Source organism: Microtus oregoni, unplaced genomic scaffold, assembly GCF_018167655.1.
Source record: "Microtus oregoni isolate MIOR12 unplaced genomic scaffold, Mior012 000005F_ref0000423, whole genome shotgun sequence".
Taxonomy (NCBI): domain Eukaryota; kingdom Metazoa; phylum Chordata; class Mammalia; order Rodentia; family Cricetidae; genus Microtus; species Microtus oregoni.
In genome coordinates, this window is record NW_024543064.1 from 47,363,980 (window position 1) to 47,380,636 (window position 16,657).

Here is a 16,657-nt window from a genome sequence, read left to right on the forward strand (position 1 = left end):
GGGGGTAGGTACACATGCCACAGCAGCTCTGTGGAGTCAGTTCTCTCCTTCCACCTATACGGGAGTTCAGGAGATTAAATTCAGGTCACCAGACCCGTGTGGTGAGCGCCATTCAGACAAGGTCACTGTGTCCCAGGCTAGTTTCAAAGTCAACCCGTAGACGGTACTCTTTAACACCGGCTCTGCTAAGTGCGCCTGCCGGCTCCACCCACGAGAGACTGTTTACTCACAGCCAAGCTTCGTTAGAGTCTGATAAGCATTAACATAAACAGGATGCAAAACAGATGAACGCATCCAGAGTTTTGTTGAGAAAAAGGACAAACATAAAGGACCGAGGGAAAGATGGGTCCAGATGGAATGTGAGATTGCACCCTCCTGATTATTCGCAAAAGGGATGAAGGGCCGTGTTTCAGGCTTTAAAAATGATCCCTGCACTCAGTGCACCTGTGGCGCAAGACTGACGCTTGCTTCACTTCGGCAAGGACGTAGAGCAAACAGTTGGCTTCAGCTGCTCCTGAGTCTCCAGTGCTCTTACAAAGGTGAGTATCGTTGTTTCTCACGGGATCCTGCCTCTCTTCTTGCCCTCACTCCCCTTCATTTGCGATGAACCCTCTTTGTAGGGTCCAGACTCGTCTAGAACTCACGGTCTGCCTGGCTTAGCCTCCTAAGCGCGTTGCTGTGCCTGGCTCCTGCATAACAAGCCTATGAAGAAAGTGTTGTCTTTGTTACCATTCTGTAGGCTAGGAAACTGGCCAATGGGTGGCATGCTTGCCCAGCATGGAGAGACTCTGGTTTGATCCCCAGCTTTAGAAAAAGTGACAAGATGGCCCATGACTGTACTCCCAGCTCATGGCAGGTGGAGAAAGGAAGATCAGGCTTTGAAGCCCCTTTTAAAGCCAGCCTAGGCTACACCATGCTTCAAAAACAAACAAAAAACCTGGCACAGAGGACAAAGTTAAGCGATCCCAAAGTAACTTATCCTTTGTCCCTATTCATCTTACAGGGAACCTGAGTATGTAAAAACTCATAGGAACAAATGATTTCGTCAAAGAAAGGGCAGAGGAGCTGAGCAGAACCTCCCGGTGATCAATACATCCATAAAGAAAGGCTCAGCATTCTTTGCCATCAGGAAAATGCAGCTCGAAACCTTGAGATTGCACTCACCCCACTCAGAATGGCCATCGTGAGGAAGAGGGGTGCGAAGGGAACAGGGGACCTTTATAGGGAATCCTTATAGACAGTTTGTAGAAATGCGAATTAGTACTGTCATTGTGGAGATCAGTATGGAAGATGCCTGAAAAATTGAAAATAGAGACAGGTATAGTGGCACACGCTTGAAATTCCAGCACTCTAGAGCCTGAGACAGGAGAATCATAATTTTTAAGGCTAGCCTGGGCGATATTATGAGCCTTTGTCTTAAAAAAGAAAACCACACCGCCACAATAACAACAAATAGGGCATCATGGAGTGTGTCTTTAAACCCAGCCTTCAGGAGGCAGAGGCAGATGGATCTCTGTAAGTTCGAGGCCAGCCTGCTGGTCTACAGAGTGAGTTCCAGGACAGCCAGGGCTTCATAAAGAGACTGTCCTTAGATAGACCAGAGGTGGCACTGGCAGTGCGGTTCTGTTGTCACTGTCATCATCTTAGCTGTTCGGGAGGCTAAAACAAGAGGGGCACAGATTCAAGGCAGTCTGGGCAACTTACTAATCTTTGCATTACGTGGTACTGGAATGCCCACAAAACCATGTTTACTGCCATCATGCCCTATGCTCCTCCAAACAATCCAGGGATGTTGTCTGGACGATAGTTCATTGCCTTGTTCTATGCAATGTGGATCTGAATCTCAGGCTGTGAACCTGAGGCCTGAGAGTCAGAGCTTGGACAGGTCCCCTAGAGTTGAGTCTTGCCTGGGCACTCGGCTGCTCCTCCTCCTTCCCTCCTCTCTTGTACTGCCCCTGACAGCTCATGTATCTCTGCCCTTGCTGTCAGCCTTTTGGCCACAAGCAGCCACCAGTTCGGAAAGCATGGAGTTAGACTAAGCAGAGCTGTTGTTTTCCAGGCTCTGCTTGCCAAGTCATCTGGTCACCCTGACTTGTCACAGCACAGGGGCGATGCTCTACGGATCGTCTCGATCCTCGCATGCACCAGAGCCCAGCTGAATCTCAGCGTCTGGCTACCACACATGATTTTTTCTCCTGGTCACATGATCAGTGTTAGTGCTGTTCTTAGCCACTTTTCCACTGCTGTGAAAAGGTGCCATGACCAAGGCGACTTACAAAAGAAAGAAAGCATTTCATTGAGGGTTTACAGGGTCAGAGGGTTAGAGTTCAAGGCCATCAGGGCAGCGGGCAGGCACGGTGCGGGAGCAGTAGCTGAGAGTTTACTTCGGATTTGCAAGAGCGTGGCAGAGAGAGAGAGACAGAGACAGAGAGAGGAGAGAGAGAGAGAGAGAGAGAGAGAGAGAGAGAGAGGGATTCACACTAGCCCATCAAAAGATCTACACCTTCGTTCATTTTCCCTGGGTAGACAATAAGCCAAGCGACTGTCCTGGAAGCTTCCAGTGGGTGGGCTCGTGGAAGGGCAGCTGGCCTGAAGTTTCCTGCTTTGCCAATAAGGAGAAGTAGTTGCCTGCACTCCGGTCAGCTGAGAAGAAAGGCCCCCAACCCCCATGCTGCTCTACAACAGTGGTTCTCAACCTGTGGGTCACAACCCCTTAGGGGCACATAGCAGATATTCGTATTACCGTTCATAACAATAGCAAAATGATAGTTATGAAGTAGCGTAGCGATGAATGATTTTATGGTTCCACACGTGTGGAGCTGTGTTCAAGGGTCGCGGCGTTAGGAAGCCTGAGAAGCCCTGCTCTCGAGTCTAGACTGTGCCACCTACCAAGCCTTTTAGAGCTTCCTCACTTGGTCAGATCAGTGGCACACAGGTCCTGGGGTAGAGGGGATTGCTTAAGCTTCATAATTGAGCCCCACCCTAGGCAACGCGGAGAAACCCCTGCCTCTTTTTGTTTGGTATGTCTTCTTGAGACAAGGTCTCAACATGTAACCCTGGCTAGCCTGGAACTCTGTGCCTGGCAAACCACCACCTCTTAAGAAAAAGAATAACTTCTTAAGCCAGGTGGTGGTGGCGCACGCCTTTAATCCCAGCACTCGGGAGGCAGAGGCAGGTGGATCTCTGTGAGTTGGAGGCCAGCCTGGTCTACAGAGTGAGTTCCAGGACAGGCCAAAGCTAGAGAGAAGCTCTGTACCCCGTCTCCCCCCTAGAGAGAGAGAGAGAGAGAGAGAGAGAGAGAGAGAGAGAATAACTTCTTATAATGAGAAATATTTTATAGGGTGCTATATATAATAGAGCACACCTGAAATCCCAGGGCTTAGGAGGCTGAGGCAGGAGAATTGTGAACCTCAGACTCAACCTGGACTACATAATAAGACATTGTCTCAAAAATACTATTGTCTACGTAGAATGATATAGCATGAAATATCTTATAATTGCCTTTTGTTCACATAGGAAGATTTCCCTGAGGGTTATCCAAATTGTGGTGTATTTTTATTCTGTTACTGTCTGATTTTTTACATCTAAAAATCTATATAATTAAATATTTATTTTTTTAAACATTTCTGTTGAATATTTTAGCAACCAAAATCTATAGCCAGGGTTAGAGAGGGCATCTGGGCCATTTCCGAGGTGGGACAGCGTGCAACCATCTGAACGCTTGTCTTCACTTTAGAGCAGGGAGGACAGTCAGATCTTTATACACAACACTGACTCCTCACTGTGCGCAGAGCCTCGCTACTGAGGCCAGGCAGTGGATGTGTTCCTTGTCTTCCTTTCTCCCTCAGGCTGGGAATGTTATTCAGGGCCTCACGTATAATAGGCCCGGGCTCTGTGGCTAAACTGCATCTCCAGCCCCTACACGACATCTGTAGCCTCAGAGACACTCTAAGCCCCAGTATGTGGGGGATTGGGAGAAACAGCAGCTCCAGGGCTGAAGACAAGCAGCAGCAGTTAAAAGTGTCTGTCTCTCCTGTGGAGAACTGGAGTTCAGTTCCCAGCTCCCGCACGGGTGGCTCACCTTTAACTCCAGCTCCGGGGGTTCTTAGACCCTCGTCTGACCTCTGCAGGTACTTGCACACATATGTATATAAGTGCATACACATAAAATAAAATAAAAGTAAGATAATCGTTAAAAATATTAGGTTCAATCATTCACCTTTTATGGCAGTATCTCCCATTCACACTCCCCACAGAGACTGGCTTGCTGATTCCATGTGGACAATGTATGGCAGTCCAGACAAACTTCTCAGTGAGGTCTTCCTTTGGAATCCCTCAACCTTTTCTCTTGGCCTGCCCATGACAGTCATCCCAAAACAGGCCTTCCTGGGGAGGTGACTGTCTAGAATCCATGTCACCTAGGACAGAGGTTAGCCGATAGATGTGAATTGGGAATAGAGTTTAGTCCTTCGTAGGCCAAGAGCAGGAATCACTCTAGGCGACACGGAGCCAAATGAAAAGTCTCTGTTCAGTCAAAGTTCCCAGAAGGGGGCTTGATTTGACAGGAATATGGGGCTTAATGGACCCCATCGGAGACTACTGTTCGACAAGGTTGTTTTGAGAAGCAAAATTAATAGCTCAGAAAATGTTTGGCCAACTATGAGCGCTATATAAAATACTAGCATTTCACAACAGTCGCCTGACTTACCGCGAAGGCAGCCCTCGCTAAGTAGCTTTTTGGCTGTGTGCCATCAGGAAAGGGGACTTCTGGTGTGTGTATGTACGAGCTTTTAAATGAAAGGTCAGTCTTCATAACTAGGGAGGCTAGATGTAAAAAAAATGAATAGTACATGTCAGTGTGTGTGTGTGAATGTGTGAGCATGTGTATGAATGTGTATGTGTGTGTGAATGTGTGTATACGAATGTGTGTCTGTGTGAATGTGAGTGTGTGTATGAATGTGTGAGTGTGTGTCTGTGTGAATGTGAGTGTGTGTATGAATGTGTGTATGTGTGAATGTGAGTGTGTGTATGAATGTGTGTCTGTGTGAATGTGAGTGTGTGTATGAATGTGTGTATGTGTGAATGTGAGTGTGTGTATGAATGTGTGCATGTGTGAATGTGTGTGTATGAATGTGTGAGTGTGTGTCTGTGTGAATGTGAGTGTGTGTATGAATGTGTGAGTGTGTGTCTGTGTGAATGTGAGTGTGTGTATGAATGTGTGTCTGTGTGAATGTGAGTGTGTGTATGAATGTGTGAGTGTGTGTATGAATGTGTGTCTGTGTGAATGTGAGTGTGTGTATGAATGTGTGTATGTGTGAATGTGAGTATGAATGTGTGTCTGTGTGAATGTGAGTGTGTGTATGAATGTGTGTCTGTGTGAATGTGAGTGTGTGTATGAATGTGTGTCTGTGTGAATGTGAGTGTGTGTATGAATGTGTGTCTGTGTGAATGTGAGTGTGTGTATGAATGTGTGTCTGTGTGAATGTGAGTGTGTGTATGAATATGTGTGTATGAATGTGTGAGTGTGTGTATGAATGTGTTAGTGTATGTATGAGTGCATGTGTACATGTGTATGTGTGAATGTGAGTGTGTGTATGTGTACATGTGGATGTGTGTGCATACAATCACACTTGCTTATGTGTCTGAAAGGCATCAGCAGAGCTCCCTGGTTTCCTGGTTATTGTGAAATTTCTGTGACTGGAAACACAGACTCAGACCTTGACCTCTGTTTTGTCAGCTAGTCACGGTCAGCCACCAGGCATATCCAGGGTTCTAGGCTGTGGTACAGTCAGAAACAAACACCAAGTGAGAACGGCCTAAATGTTGCTGGCTTGGTCCTTGGACTCTACGTTTCAGACACAAAGAACGAGGCCTTGTCTTTAGAGTTCACAGTTTCCCCTCCTCCGGTAAGTTCTGGTTGTTGTTTTAGATTTATTTATCTTATTCTATGTGTCTGCATGTATGCATGTGCACCACATGCATGCCTGGTACCTGCAGAGGTCAGAAGAGGTGTCGGATCCCCTGGGAATAGAGTTGCAGGTGGCTGTGAGCTGAGCTAGCAATGTCAGCCAAGGAGGTCTAGTGCCTGAGAAGAGAGCAGGCCAGGAACACATATCCCCTTGTCTCTGGGAGGAACTCTTTGACCCACACCTTTGTTTCCACCTTTTGAAGTCCATTCCAAACTTCTGACCTCCAGCACTGCAGAAATATGTCTTATTTTATAAGGCATTATAATACAATAAACATTATAAGTATATAAAACACAAGTGTGTGGTAATATGTTAAACTGTAAGATTCAGATGGTGTCTCCAGCCCCAGTCATAGGAACCAGAGGAAGAAGTGAAGGGAAGCCTGGCTCCCAAGAGTGCCTGATAAAAGACAGCCAGGGCCACAGCTTTGCCCAAAGGCCACCACCGAAAATAATCCTGCAAAGGTATCTGCCCAGCAACTGCTTGTCCAACTTGAAACCCAAGGGGACTGGGGCTGCCCTTGTCATTGATGCTGTGGCTAACTGATTCAAAGCAGCTGATGGAACCCTTCTCTGTTTTGAGCAGTGTCCTATGGATATCAAGCACACAGCTTACTGCACGTGTGTATTCCCACGCAGTACTCTGCCCAGTTAAATATTAAATGTGGGAGAATCTCCCTGTTTACTGTTTAGGTTTTGAGAAAGGAAAACAGAATCTGAGATTTAATGCAGAGGCCGAGCCAAACAGAAAAGAGGATGAGGAGGAGAGAGAGGAGGAGGAGGAGGAGGAAGAGGAGAAGGAAGAAGAGGAGGAGGAGGAGGAGGAGGAGGAGGAGGAGGAGGAAGAGGAGGAGGAGGAGGAGGAGGAGGAGAAGGAGGAGGAAAAGGATGGTGGGCGGAGGAGAGAAACTACTATAAACTCAAGAAGGGAATGTCCCTGTTGGAGGAGCTGAATCAGTGCTCAGAGAGACCATTGTTCTTTGTCATCCTGGATCAAAAGTAGTTGACATAATCCCAGCACCTGGGAGGCAAAAGAAGTATTGCACTTTGAAGTTCAGCCTGATTTACAAAAAATGAAAAAAAGGAAGTGAAGGAGGAAGTGAGAAGAGACAGAGAGAGAGAAAAGGAGAGTTGCCAATAAGGTCAGAATTAGAAAGAAGTCTCTAAGATCCCAAATAGTGAATGGGTCCAGTACTTTGGGAGGAACTGTAGGAAATGGTATAACCGTGGGTGTGAAACCCTCCCTTTAAGATTCACAGCCTCTCCATAACATAGATTGCTATCTACAAACGAGGTCAGTCAGTCTCTTGCCCCAGAATCATAGCAAGCACACTTTGTGTGCCTCACACATGGCCTGGAATACATTAGCACCAAGAAAAACATCCACTCAGTCTGAAGCACTTAAAGCAAGGACATTGAACTGAAGAGACGCATACATAAAAACTTTAACCCAGCAGTTAATAATGCATACTGCTCTTCCAGAGGACCCCAGCTCAGTTCCCAGCATCCATGTTGAGTGGCTCACAGCCTATAGCTCCAGCTGCAGGGGAATCTGAGGCCTCCGACCCCATCACAAGCACCTGCACTCTCGTGTGCGCACTATACACGCATGCACACAGACACGGGCACATATGCATAATTAGAAGTAAAATAAAACAAAGGCACTACAAACCGTACATCTGTATCATATTCCCTCAACTGAGGCTCAGAAACCTTCATGGAAGAGGGATGGAAGAATTCTAAGGGCCAAAGGTCAGGGAGGAGTGGAAGGAAACGGTTTCATCTGGACCTTGGAGGCCCACCCCACCCATGACCTCACAGAAGCGGTCTGCCTGCAGGAGAAGACCTGCCCGAGGTCAAGCTAGGCTAGGTGGCGTTCCAGCACTGGGGGCGGGGTGACTCATGAGCCCCCACCCCTAGCTGAGGAGTTAATGGCTTTTGAGGGAGTGTCAATTTTCTTTAAGGGTGTGGCCCCCTGGTTGGCCCACCATACTCTCACGGATGGCTTCATACACATACCTATATGTGAGGCACAGATTGGAGCCAATGAACTGCAGAAATAAAAAGAGGCCAGGGAGTTGGGAGGGGTAGGGAATGGGAATGGATCGAGAAAGCGTTGGAGGGACAACGGGGGAATGAGTATTCTCAAAATGCATTGTAGGCACATGTGAAATTCTCGAAAAATTAATAAAAATAGTTTATTCAAAATAGAATAATAAAATCTATAAATAATAAAACAAGCCAGGAATGATGGTACTTACCTTTAATCTCAGCACTCAGAAGGCAGAGGCAGAGAGAACTCTGAGAGTTTGAGGCCAGCCTGCTCTATTTTATCAAGCACAAGATCAGCCAAGGATACACAGTGAGATCTGGTCTCAAAAAATAATAGTAGAAAAACAAGAGTGTTGAGAGACCCCTGTTCTTCACATTGCCTTCACCATATAGAGAGGCTGTGGTTCATGGGGAAAATATTAGATAAAACTAACCCTAGATGGCTAAAAGACTAAAAAATGAATGTCTCAAGGGACGGGGAGTTTTGACATAAAGCCGGGCGTTGGTGGCGCACGCCTTTAATCCCAGCACTCGGGAGGCAGAGGCAGGCGGATCTCTGTGAGTTCGAGACCAGCCTGGTCTACAGAGCTAGTTCCAGGACAGGCTCCAAAGCCACAGAGAAACCCTGTCTCGAAAAACCAAAAAAAAAAAAAAAAAAAAAAAAAGCTATTTGGGCATTTCAGCATCAGCCTAACACAAACCAAGAAACTGGGTTCCTTCGTTAAAGCATTGAGAATTGCAAAATAGCCATGAAAGAGATGTTACCCAAGCTTGGGCCCTGTGAGCACAGATGCATAGGCTGTGCATACAGCCTGTCAGGCAAGAATTAGAAGGTAGCCTGCATGGTGACACAGACTCTGAGGGCTGAGGTGGGAGGGAGGGAGGAGGGACTGAGGGAGGGAGGGAGAGAGGGGAAGTGAGGGCAGGAGAGAGAGAGAGAGAGAGAGAGAGAGAGAGAGAGAGAGAGAAGGAGAGGGAGAAAGAGAAGGAGGGAGGGAGGGGGAGTGAGGGCAGGAGAGAGAGAGAGAGAGAGAGAGAGAGAGAGAGAGAAGAGGGAAGGGAAGGGAAGGAGAGGGAAAAGGAGGGAGAGAGGAAGGGAGAGGGGGGAGGGAAAGGGGAAGGGAGGGAAGGAGGGGGAAGAGAGAGAGAGATAGGAGATTTGAACTCAACAGCAAGAAGAACCTGAGAAATGATGTGAGGGAGAAGGAAATGACAGGCCAGTCAAAAAGGAAAGAAAAAAAACGAACTCCGTGGTGACTAGGGTTCCCGTGCTCCCTTGAGGGTGGAAGGCAGATTTATACAAGGGGAGGTTTTCAGCTGACTGAAAAAGTGAAAAGCTGTATTAAAGAATTTCCAGAAATATTTCCAGTTCTGAGGTGCAATAATTCTGCCTAGTATTTTAAAGAAAGAATATTGAGTTTCCACGCTTTCCTGAAAACAAACTCAGGGGAATTTGAGAGCAATATAGAGCTCACCTACAGAAACATACATGCACCAGCCTCTTTTCTGATAATCATGCTTTTGGTAGATACATGGTTCTACATTTTAAATACATTTTATTTTGTTATTTTGTTGTTTGTGGGGGTTGTTTGTGGCTCTCTCTTTCTCTCTGTGTGTGTTTGTGCACGTGCATTTGTGCGCACGCACATACCATGGCACACGTGGAAGTCGGAGGCTAGCTTGCAAGGTCCTTTCTGTTCTCTCAGCCTGTGAATCCCCAAGACAAAATTCCAGTTGTTAGGCTTGGCAGCAAGAGCCACCCACGGAGCCGACTCGCCAACCCAGAGTCCTATGTAGTTATGTAGCTTTTGTCTCTCTTTAAATTTTTTTATCATTTATTTATTTTGATGTGTGTGGGGGGGGGGGGGGGAGGGTGTTTTGCCTGCTTTTATCACATGCATGCAGTGCCTGAGCAGGGCCAGAAGAGGTCGTCAGATCCCTTGGGACTTAACTTAAAAAAAAGTTGTGAGCCGTCACGTGGCCGAAAAGGACTCAAACCCACTTCCTCAGGAAGAGCAGCCAGTGCTCTAAACCTCCAAGTCATCTCTCCAGCCCAATACAGTTTGTTTCTATCTGTCTATTTATGTATTTAGAGACCAGGTCTTACTATGTAGCCCGGGCTTGCCGAGAACTTGCCGTATAGACCAAGCTGGCCTTGAACTCACAGAGATCTTCCCACCTTGTAGCTTCTTTCTTAATCTCTCTCTCTCTCTTTCTCTCTCTTTCTTTCGCCTTTTTTCCTTTCTTCCTTTCTTTCACTAATTGTTTAAGTTAGCACACAAAATAATGGGTTTTATTATAAAATGATTTTAATTTTTTTTTTTTTAAAAAACATCATTACTTAGCCAGGGTGTATGTCTTTGCGCATGTGCCACGGGACACATGTAGAGGTCAGAGGACAACTTACAGGAGTTGGTGCTTCCTTCTACCACAGGGGTCGTGGGAACTGAACTCAGCTGGCCTGGCTTGGCCGCAAGCACGCTTCCTCCTGAGCTCTCTAGTCAGGCCCACACGAATGTTCATTCTTTTCTCAATCTTTAAGCATATGTATCTAGTTTTTATGACTAGTGTAATTGCTTAAGAATGCTTTTTAATGTTTGTGGGTTTTCATGACTACCTAACATTCCTTTGAGTGGACATAGCACAATTTACTATTCCCTAGGAGCTTGGTGACTCAGCTCTTTCCAGTGTTTCGGTATTACAAAGAACCGTGCCCTAGTGTTTTGTTTTTTTTTTTTTTTTCACCCATAGCTCAGCTCCATTTTGCTCTAAAAAAGTACTGTTTGCCAAAAAATTAGAGATCACTTGGTCACAAATTCCAAAGCTCACTGGGGTCGCTGAGGGAGGGAAATTCTGCTGATAAGCTATGACAGGCAAGTTCTGGAGGACCAGAAAGGCATGGCCTGGGTCCCCTCCCAAGTCTGACAGCTCCTGAGAGATCCCCGACCTGCTTTGGAGCAGGACATGCAGGTCTATACGAGAGGATTGGGAGGCAGCACTGCCTAACCAGAGCTTGTCAATCTTTTGATATCCAATTTCTGACAGGGGATCTTCTGCCCTTGTGACCTGGGCCATTCTGTTCGACGGTGAGGTAGGGGTCCACTCCACACCGTCCATCATAAGACACAGCTCCCAACTGCTGCCTGCTGCTCTCAGAAGTGAGTCTAACACCCAGACCTACCGAATAAGCACACACCAGAGTTCCCTGTATGTGTTAGAACCTAGGGATTTGTGTTTTCTCTGACTGTGAACACAAACGTGGCCGTGCACGCGCACACACAGTTTACTAATTTAACTATTCTCTGTGTACAATTCAGTAGGATTCACAACGTATTTACTGTTGTAGAAACACCACTCCTTCCCATCTGCAGATTTTTTTTCACCCTTACAAACTGTAGTTCTTGCCTTTTAATTATTTTCACAGTTCTTCTAGATACAGCCCCTGAGTCTACTGTTGGAAGAAATGTGCAGGTAGTTAAAAAAAAAATAGGACACGATATTTGGACATTCCAATGTCTCCAGAAAATGCCTTCTTTTTTAAGCACTCACTATTTTTCTGTTTTGCAAATGTTTATGTCTACATACATGCCCTTGCCGTGTGTGCAGTTGCCTACAGAGGCCAGAAGAGGGCATTGGACCCCTGGGAGCTGGAGTTTATAGCCAATTGTGAGCCATCAGATGTGGGTGGTGGAACTGAACTCAGGTCCTCTGCAAGAACAGCAAGCACTCTTAACTACTGAGCCATCTCACCACCCCATATCAGTTTTTTCAGTGGCATAGAGCACTGGTGAGAATTGTTTTATGTGTCCTTGACTTGCCACAGGCTTGGCTTGGTTGTTATTCTTCAGTGATGACGAAGTCAAGCTCCCATGCATGCCAGGATGGGCTACCATTGAGCGCCACCCCCACCTAACAGGACGGAAGTGTGCAGAATCTGGCCTGCTCACTGTCTCCCACCTTCCTGAGAGCGTGCACTTGGTCCACGTGGAGCCTTCTCATTCCAAGGATGCGCCTCTTCCATGACATCTCAGACGTGTATGGTGCAACCAGACTTCATTCAGTGGTTCAGAGAGCCCAGTTGGTACACTTTCAGAATGGGAGAGAAGGATTCCAAATTTGCAGTTGGTAGATGGGCTCTATGAGCAAAGGTCTACAGGAAGTCTGATGGCTGGTTCAGTTTACCAAATCCTACCCCACAGCTAGGATTCTCGATAACAGCTTAATGTCAGACAATGTGGTGATTTTGGAAACACCAGAGTGGAGGAAGAGTTCATGACCCCGTAACTTTTACTGTAAAAGTGCTAAAATACTTGCAGGTATTACCAAGGCAATTTTCTTAAATAATAGAGAAACCATTAAGAGGAAATGTGTGCACATCTGCTGGTGTTTCACGGCTCGTACAGAGAAACATACTGTACCCAATCGCCTTGATTGTATTCTTTTAAGTGAAAAACACCTTTGCTGAAGACTTCATTTTTAACCAAACTCACAGGAGGAAAGCTTTTGTGGGCCCAAGCTGCCCCCCACACTTTCCTACCAGCTAGAACAGTGTTTGCTATCAGGCAATCTTTCCATTAAATTAATGGCTACTTCTTTGGATTAGATACTCACCTTCCATTTGGCAGTGAGAGCCATTTCCTGTCACTCATTTGAAAACTACTCACGGTAAGGGAGGAAGTTTCTTTGATGGCCTTTCCTGTCCTTCCTGGCCATTCTTTTTATATAAGATTCACACAGTCTACTTGTGTTCTTCCATATTGACTCATGTGTCTTCTCTTTGCCCTTCAACCCGATCCTCTTTCAAAAATGTCGCCCTGGTCCCTCCCCATCTATGCTACCCTGAGCCCACTCTGCCCATGCCCTGGCCCCAGGCCACCCATACCAACTCATCCCCTCCCCTCTGCTACACTGCTTATACTCGTTCCCCTGAGCCACACATGTCTGCTATGTTCAACCTTCATTCCCCACGCTGCTCGCCAGGCCTTTTCTCTGTATCCCTTTATCATCACAAACAATACCCAATTTATTTCTCCTAAGGCTCTCCCGGCAATTTAAAATCCACACCGATTGCTTTCTTCTCTGAGTTCATATGGAATATAAATTACCACTATGGTTTTGCTAAGTGCACATTAAGCACCAGGTTCAGTATATTTTTTAAATTTTATTGTCATCATTATTATCTTATGTGTATGGGTGTTTTACCTGTGGATAAGTCTGTGTACCGCATTCATGCCTCATGCCTGCAGAGACCAGAATGTGTTGCCTGATCCTCCTGGAATGAGTCACAGAGGGTTAGGAGCTACCACGTGGGTGCTGAAATTTGAACCCAGGTCCTCTGGAAGAGCAGCCAATGCTTTTAACCACTGAGCCACCTCTCCTGTTCCCAAGCCCATTATTTCTACCCTGTAATAACTAAATAAGATCAATTTGTTCTTGAAAATAAATCAGAGATGGTATAATTTATTTCAATGACTCTATTTACATATGTTAATTATATATAATAATGGGTTTCATTATGACATTTTATTCATATACATAATGTGCTTTGATTATATTCATTTTCTATTACTCTCTTTTGCAAAGCTCCTTTCCCCCTTTCTTCCTTCCTTCCTTTCTTTTTTTGAGGCAGAGTTTCTCTGTGTAGCTCTGGCTGTCCTGGAATTCACTCTGTAGACCAGGCTGGCCTCAAACTCAGAGATCTGCCTGCTTCTGCCTCTTGAGTGCTGCCCAACTCGAAACACAATTTTTAATTGGGCAAACAATTTTTTTCTTTTTGAGATTGTGTTTAATTATAACATTTCTTCTTTCTTTCCTTCCATCTCCACTCTCCTTCAAATTTGTGGCCTTTTTTCGTTGTTATATATGTATTTTTATCCACATATATATTCTCAAATATAACCTGCTGAGTTCATATAATGTCACTTGTATGTATGTTTTTCAGGGCTGACCATTTGGCACTGGGCAACCAATTGGTGCGCTCGCTAGTGAGGACCTCTCTCCTGCTCTCAGATTTACTCAGCTGCCTAGAGTCCTTTGTATAGGGCTGAGGCCTGGCAGCTTTCCCCTGTCATGTCTGGCCTGTCCGTTGCTGTCATCCTCCTTGTTCGGCTCATGCTTGGGAGGCTGTATTGGTGAGACTTTATGAGCTGCTGGACAAACAATTCAAACAGATATGCTGCCAAAGGAAAATTTACATACACGAAAAGGTGCTCAAGTTCACGATTCATCAGATAAATAGTGAAAACTACAAAGCATTCTCATTACAAGTTCACGGAACTTGTAAAATTAAAAGGGTCCATAGAGTACTAAGAACTGGTTAAGTTCTCTTTTTTTTATGGCAGGAGAGAAAACTTCCTTGGCTTTCCTCTTTCTTTTACTTTGTATTTATTTTGTGTAGGGGAGCACTGGGCATGGGTGGGTGGATTAGGCACAGCACCTACTTAGAGGTCAGAGGACAACTTTCAGGATGCTCCTCTTCACTGTGTAGGTTCCAGGGAGTGGACTCAGGTCCTTGGGCTTGGCAGCAAGCGTCTTGACCAGCTCCCCATTATCCCCTTCCTCTCTCTTATTTCCTGCTCACTTCTTCTGAGTCCCTTCCTCTCTCCCACACGCCTTCCTTTCACTTTCAGATCTGTGTATATGTGTCATGTAAATGAGCGTGTGTATGCACATTCATGTGTGCCTCCACAGAGGAGGGGGACATCAGGTCCTGCTCTGACTCTGTCTACCTTATTCCATTGAGACATGGTTTCTTACTGAATATGGAGCTAGGTTGGCAGCCAGCAAGCTCCATTGATTCTCCTGTTTCTGCTCCTCACAGTGCTTGCGTTATAAGTGTGTGCAGCCATGCCGGGCTCGTTACACGGCTGCTGGAGCTTTAAAATCTGCTCTTCATTCCTGCACAGTAAACGTGCTTACCAGCTGAGTCATATACCCAGTTCCTCAAGTCTTTTCTTTTCTTTTTAATTACGCAATGAGTTTCATCAGGGTTGCTTCCAGGAACATGGGCTCCTTACCTGTGGCTATTCCACCAAAAAAAAAAAAAAGTTTCTTTCTCCCCCATCAACCGTTAACAGGATATAAAACCCAGTGAGGGTTGAGTCCATGAGCCTCTCCTTGCTCTACTGCAGGATGTTGTTGGGCCCACGCTCATGCAGATGGAGTGCAAGTCAGCACAGCTGATGTGAGTGTAAGAGTGTGACATTCATGCCCTGCCTGAAGTCAGCATTCCACCCCTCCTCCAGCTCTGACCTTCTTCCTGCCCCTCATTTGATAGTCTCAACACCTTGGAAGGGATAGAGATCCACCTGCCTCTGCTCCCAGATGCCGGGATTAAAGGTATGTGCCACCACTGCCGGCTAGAGCCTTTTCTTGATTAATGGTTGGTACCGGAGGGTTCAGCCCACTGTGGGTGTTGTCAACCCTGGTCAGGTGGTCCTCGGTTGTATAAGAAAGCAGGCTGAGCAATCCATGGGGAGCAAGCCAGTGAGCAGCACTCTTCCACGGCTTCTGCTCCAGTTCTGACTCCAGGTTCTGCCTTGAGTTCCCGCCTTGGCTTTCCCGTATGATGGACTGTGATCACGACATGTAAGCCGAAATAACCCTTTCCTCCCCAAGTTGCTTTTGGTCATGGTGTTTCTCACAGCAGGAGAAACCTAGGACAGACTGATAATGTCGACTTTTAAGATAGCATTACCAACAGACAGTGGTGGTGCACGCTTTTAATCCCAGTACTCGGGAGGCAGAGACAGGCGGATCTCTGTGAGTTCGAGGTCAGCTTGGTCTACAAGAGCTAGTTCCACGACGGGCACCAGAGCTACAGTGAAACCCTGTCTGGGAAAAAAAAATAAAAACAAAGATAACATTACCACCCTACCTCTGAGAGTTCTTTCTTCTACTATTCCCAGGGAAGTGGTCTTATTTTCACATTTTGCAGCTACCGTATTTGTGTTTCAGGCAAGGTGGAGCAGAGGAATAAGGAGAAAATGTAGGCCTTCCCACCGAATTTGAAAGACCCTTTCCAGAAGCCTCATTCTACACTGTCCGTGCATTTCTTATTTGTCAGGCACTAGTTTACTAAAGAGTATGCTAACTCACCCCAATCTTAAGGTATTTTGTTTCTAAGAAGCAATGGCCACCGACACCCATCTTCAGACTTTTATTTTTTCCACAGCACTCCTGGGTCCTCTGGAATCCTGGTGGACAGCAAGGTAGAGCGATAGAGAATAAGAAAATGAGATTTTGAACATTCATAATGAAGACATCAAAGAGATGGTGGTTTCTAATTTACAGGCACTTTCCCTGTAGAAGACCAGACCTTGGCTGACTTCTCCCTGCATCGCCTAGCACAAGGGCTTCATCACCGACTGCTCATAACGTCAACATGGGCATTAGGCAAGTGAGGCCAGACCATTGAAAATTATTTTAAGTCCATTTATTGTGCTTCCTTCTCTCTTTTGTTCTTTGCATACATTTTGTTTCCATTTGTGAAATTGGTATCATAAAAATGTTCTGTTTTGCAAGAGAGTTCATGGTAAACAGCTCCTTCTGGCAGCACGACCCAGCTCTTAGAGCAGAGTGCTTACATTTCCATCAGAAAGGACTGCTTTGCTGGACCGCTCCTGATTTCATTTTGAT

The 16,657-nt window shown here is 46.0% G+C and overlaps 1 long non-coding RNA gene across 1 annotated transcript; it reads left to right on the forward strand.

Moving 5' to 3' along the window:
- Positions 1-470: 470 nt before the first annotated feature.
- Positions 471-16,357, forward strand: LOC121448032. The gene is made up of 3 exons (XR_005974341.1): positions 471-539; positions 16,194-16,230; positions 16,313-16,357. It is a non-coding gene; the product is annotated as an uncharacterized LOC121448032 (long non-coding RNA).
- The last annotated feature ends 300 nt before the right edge of the window (positions 16,358-16,657 follow it).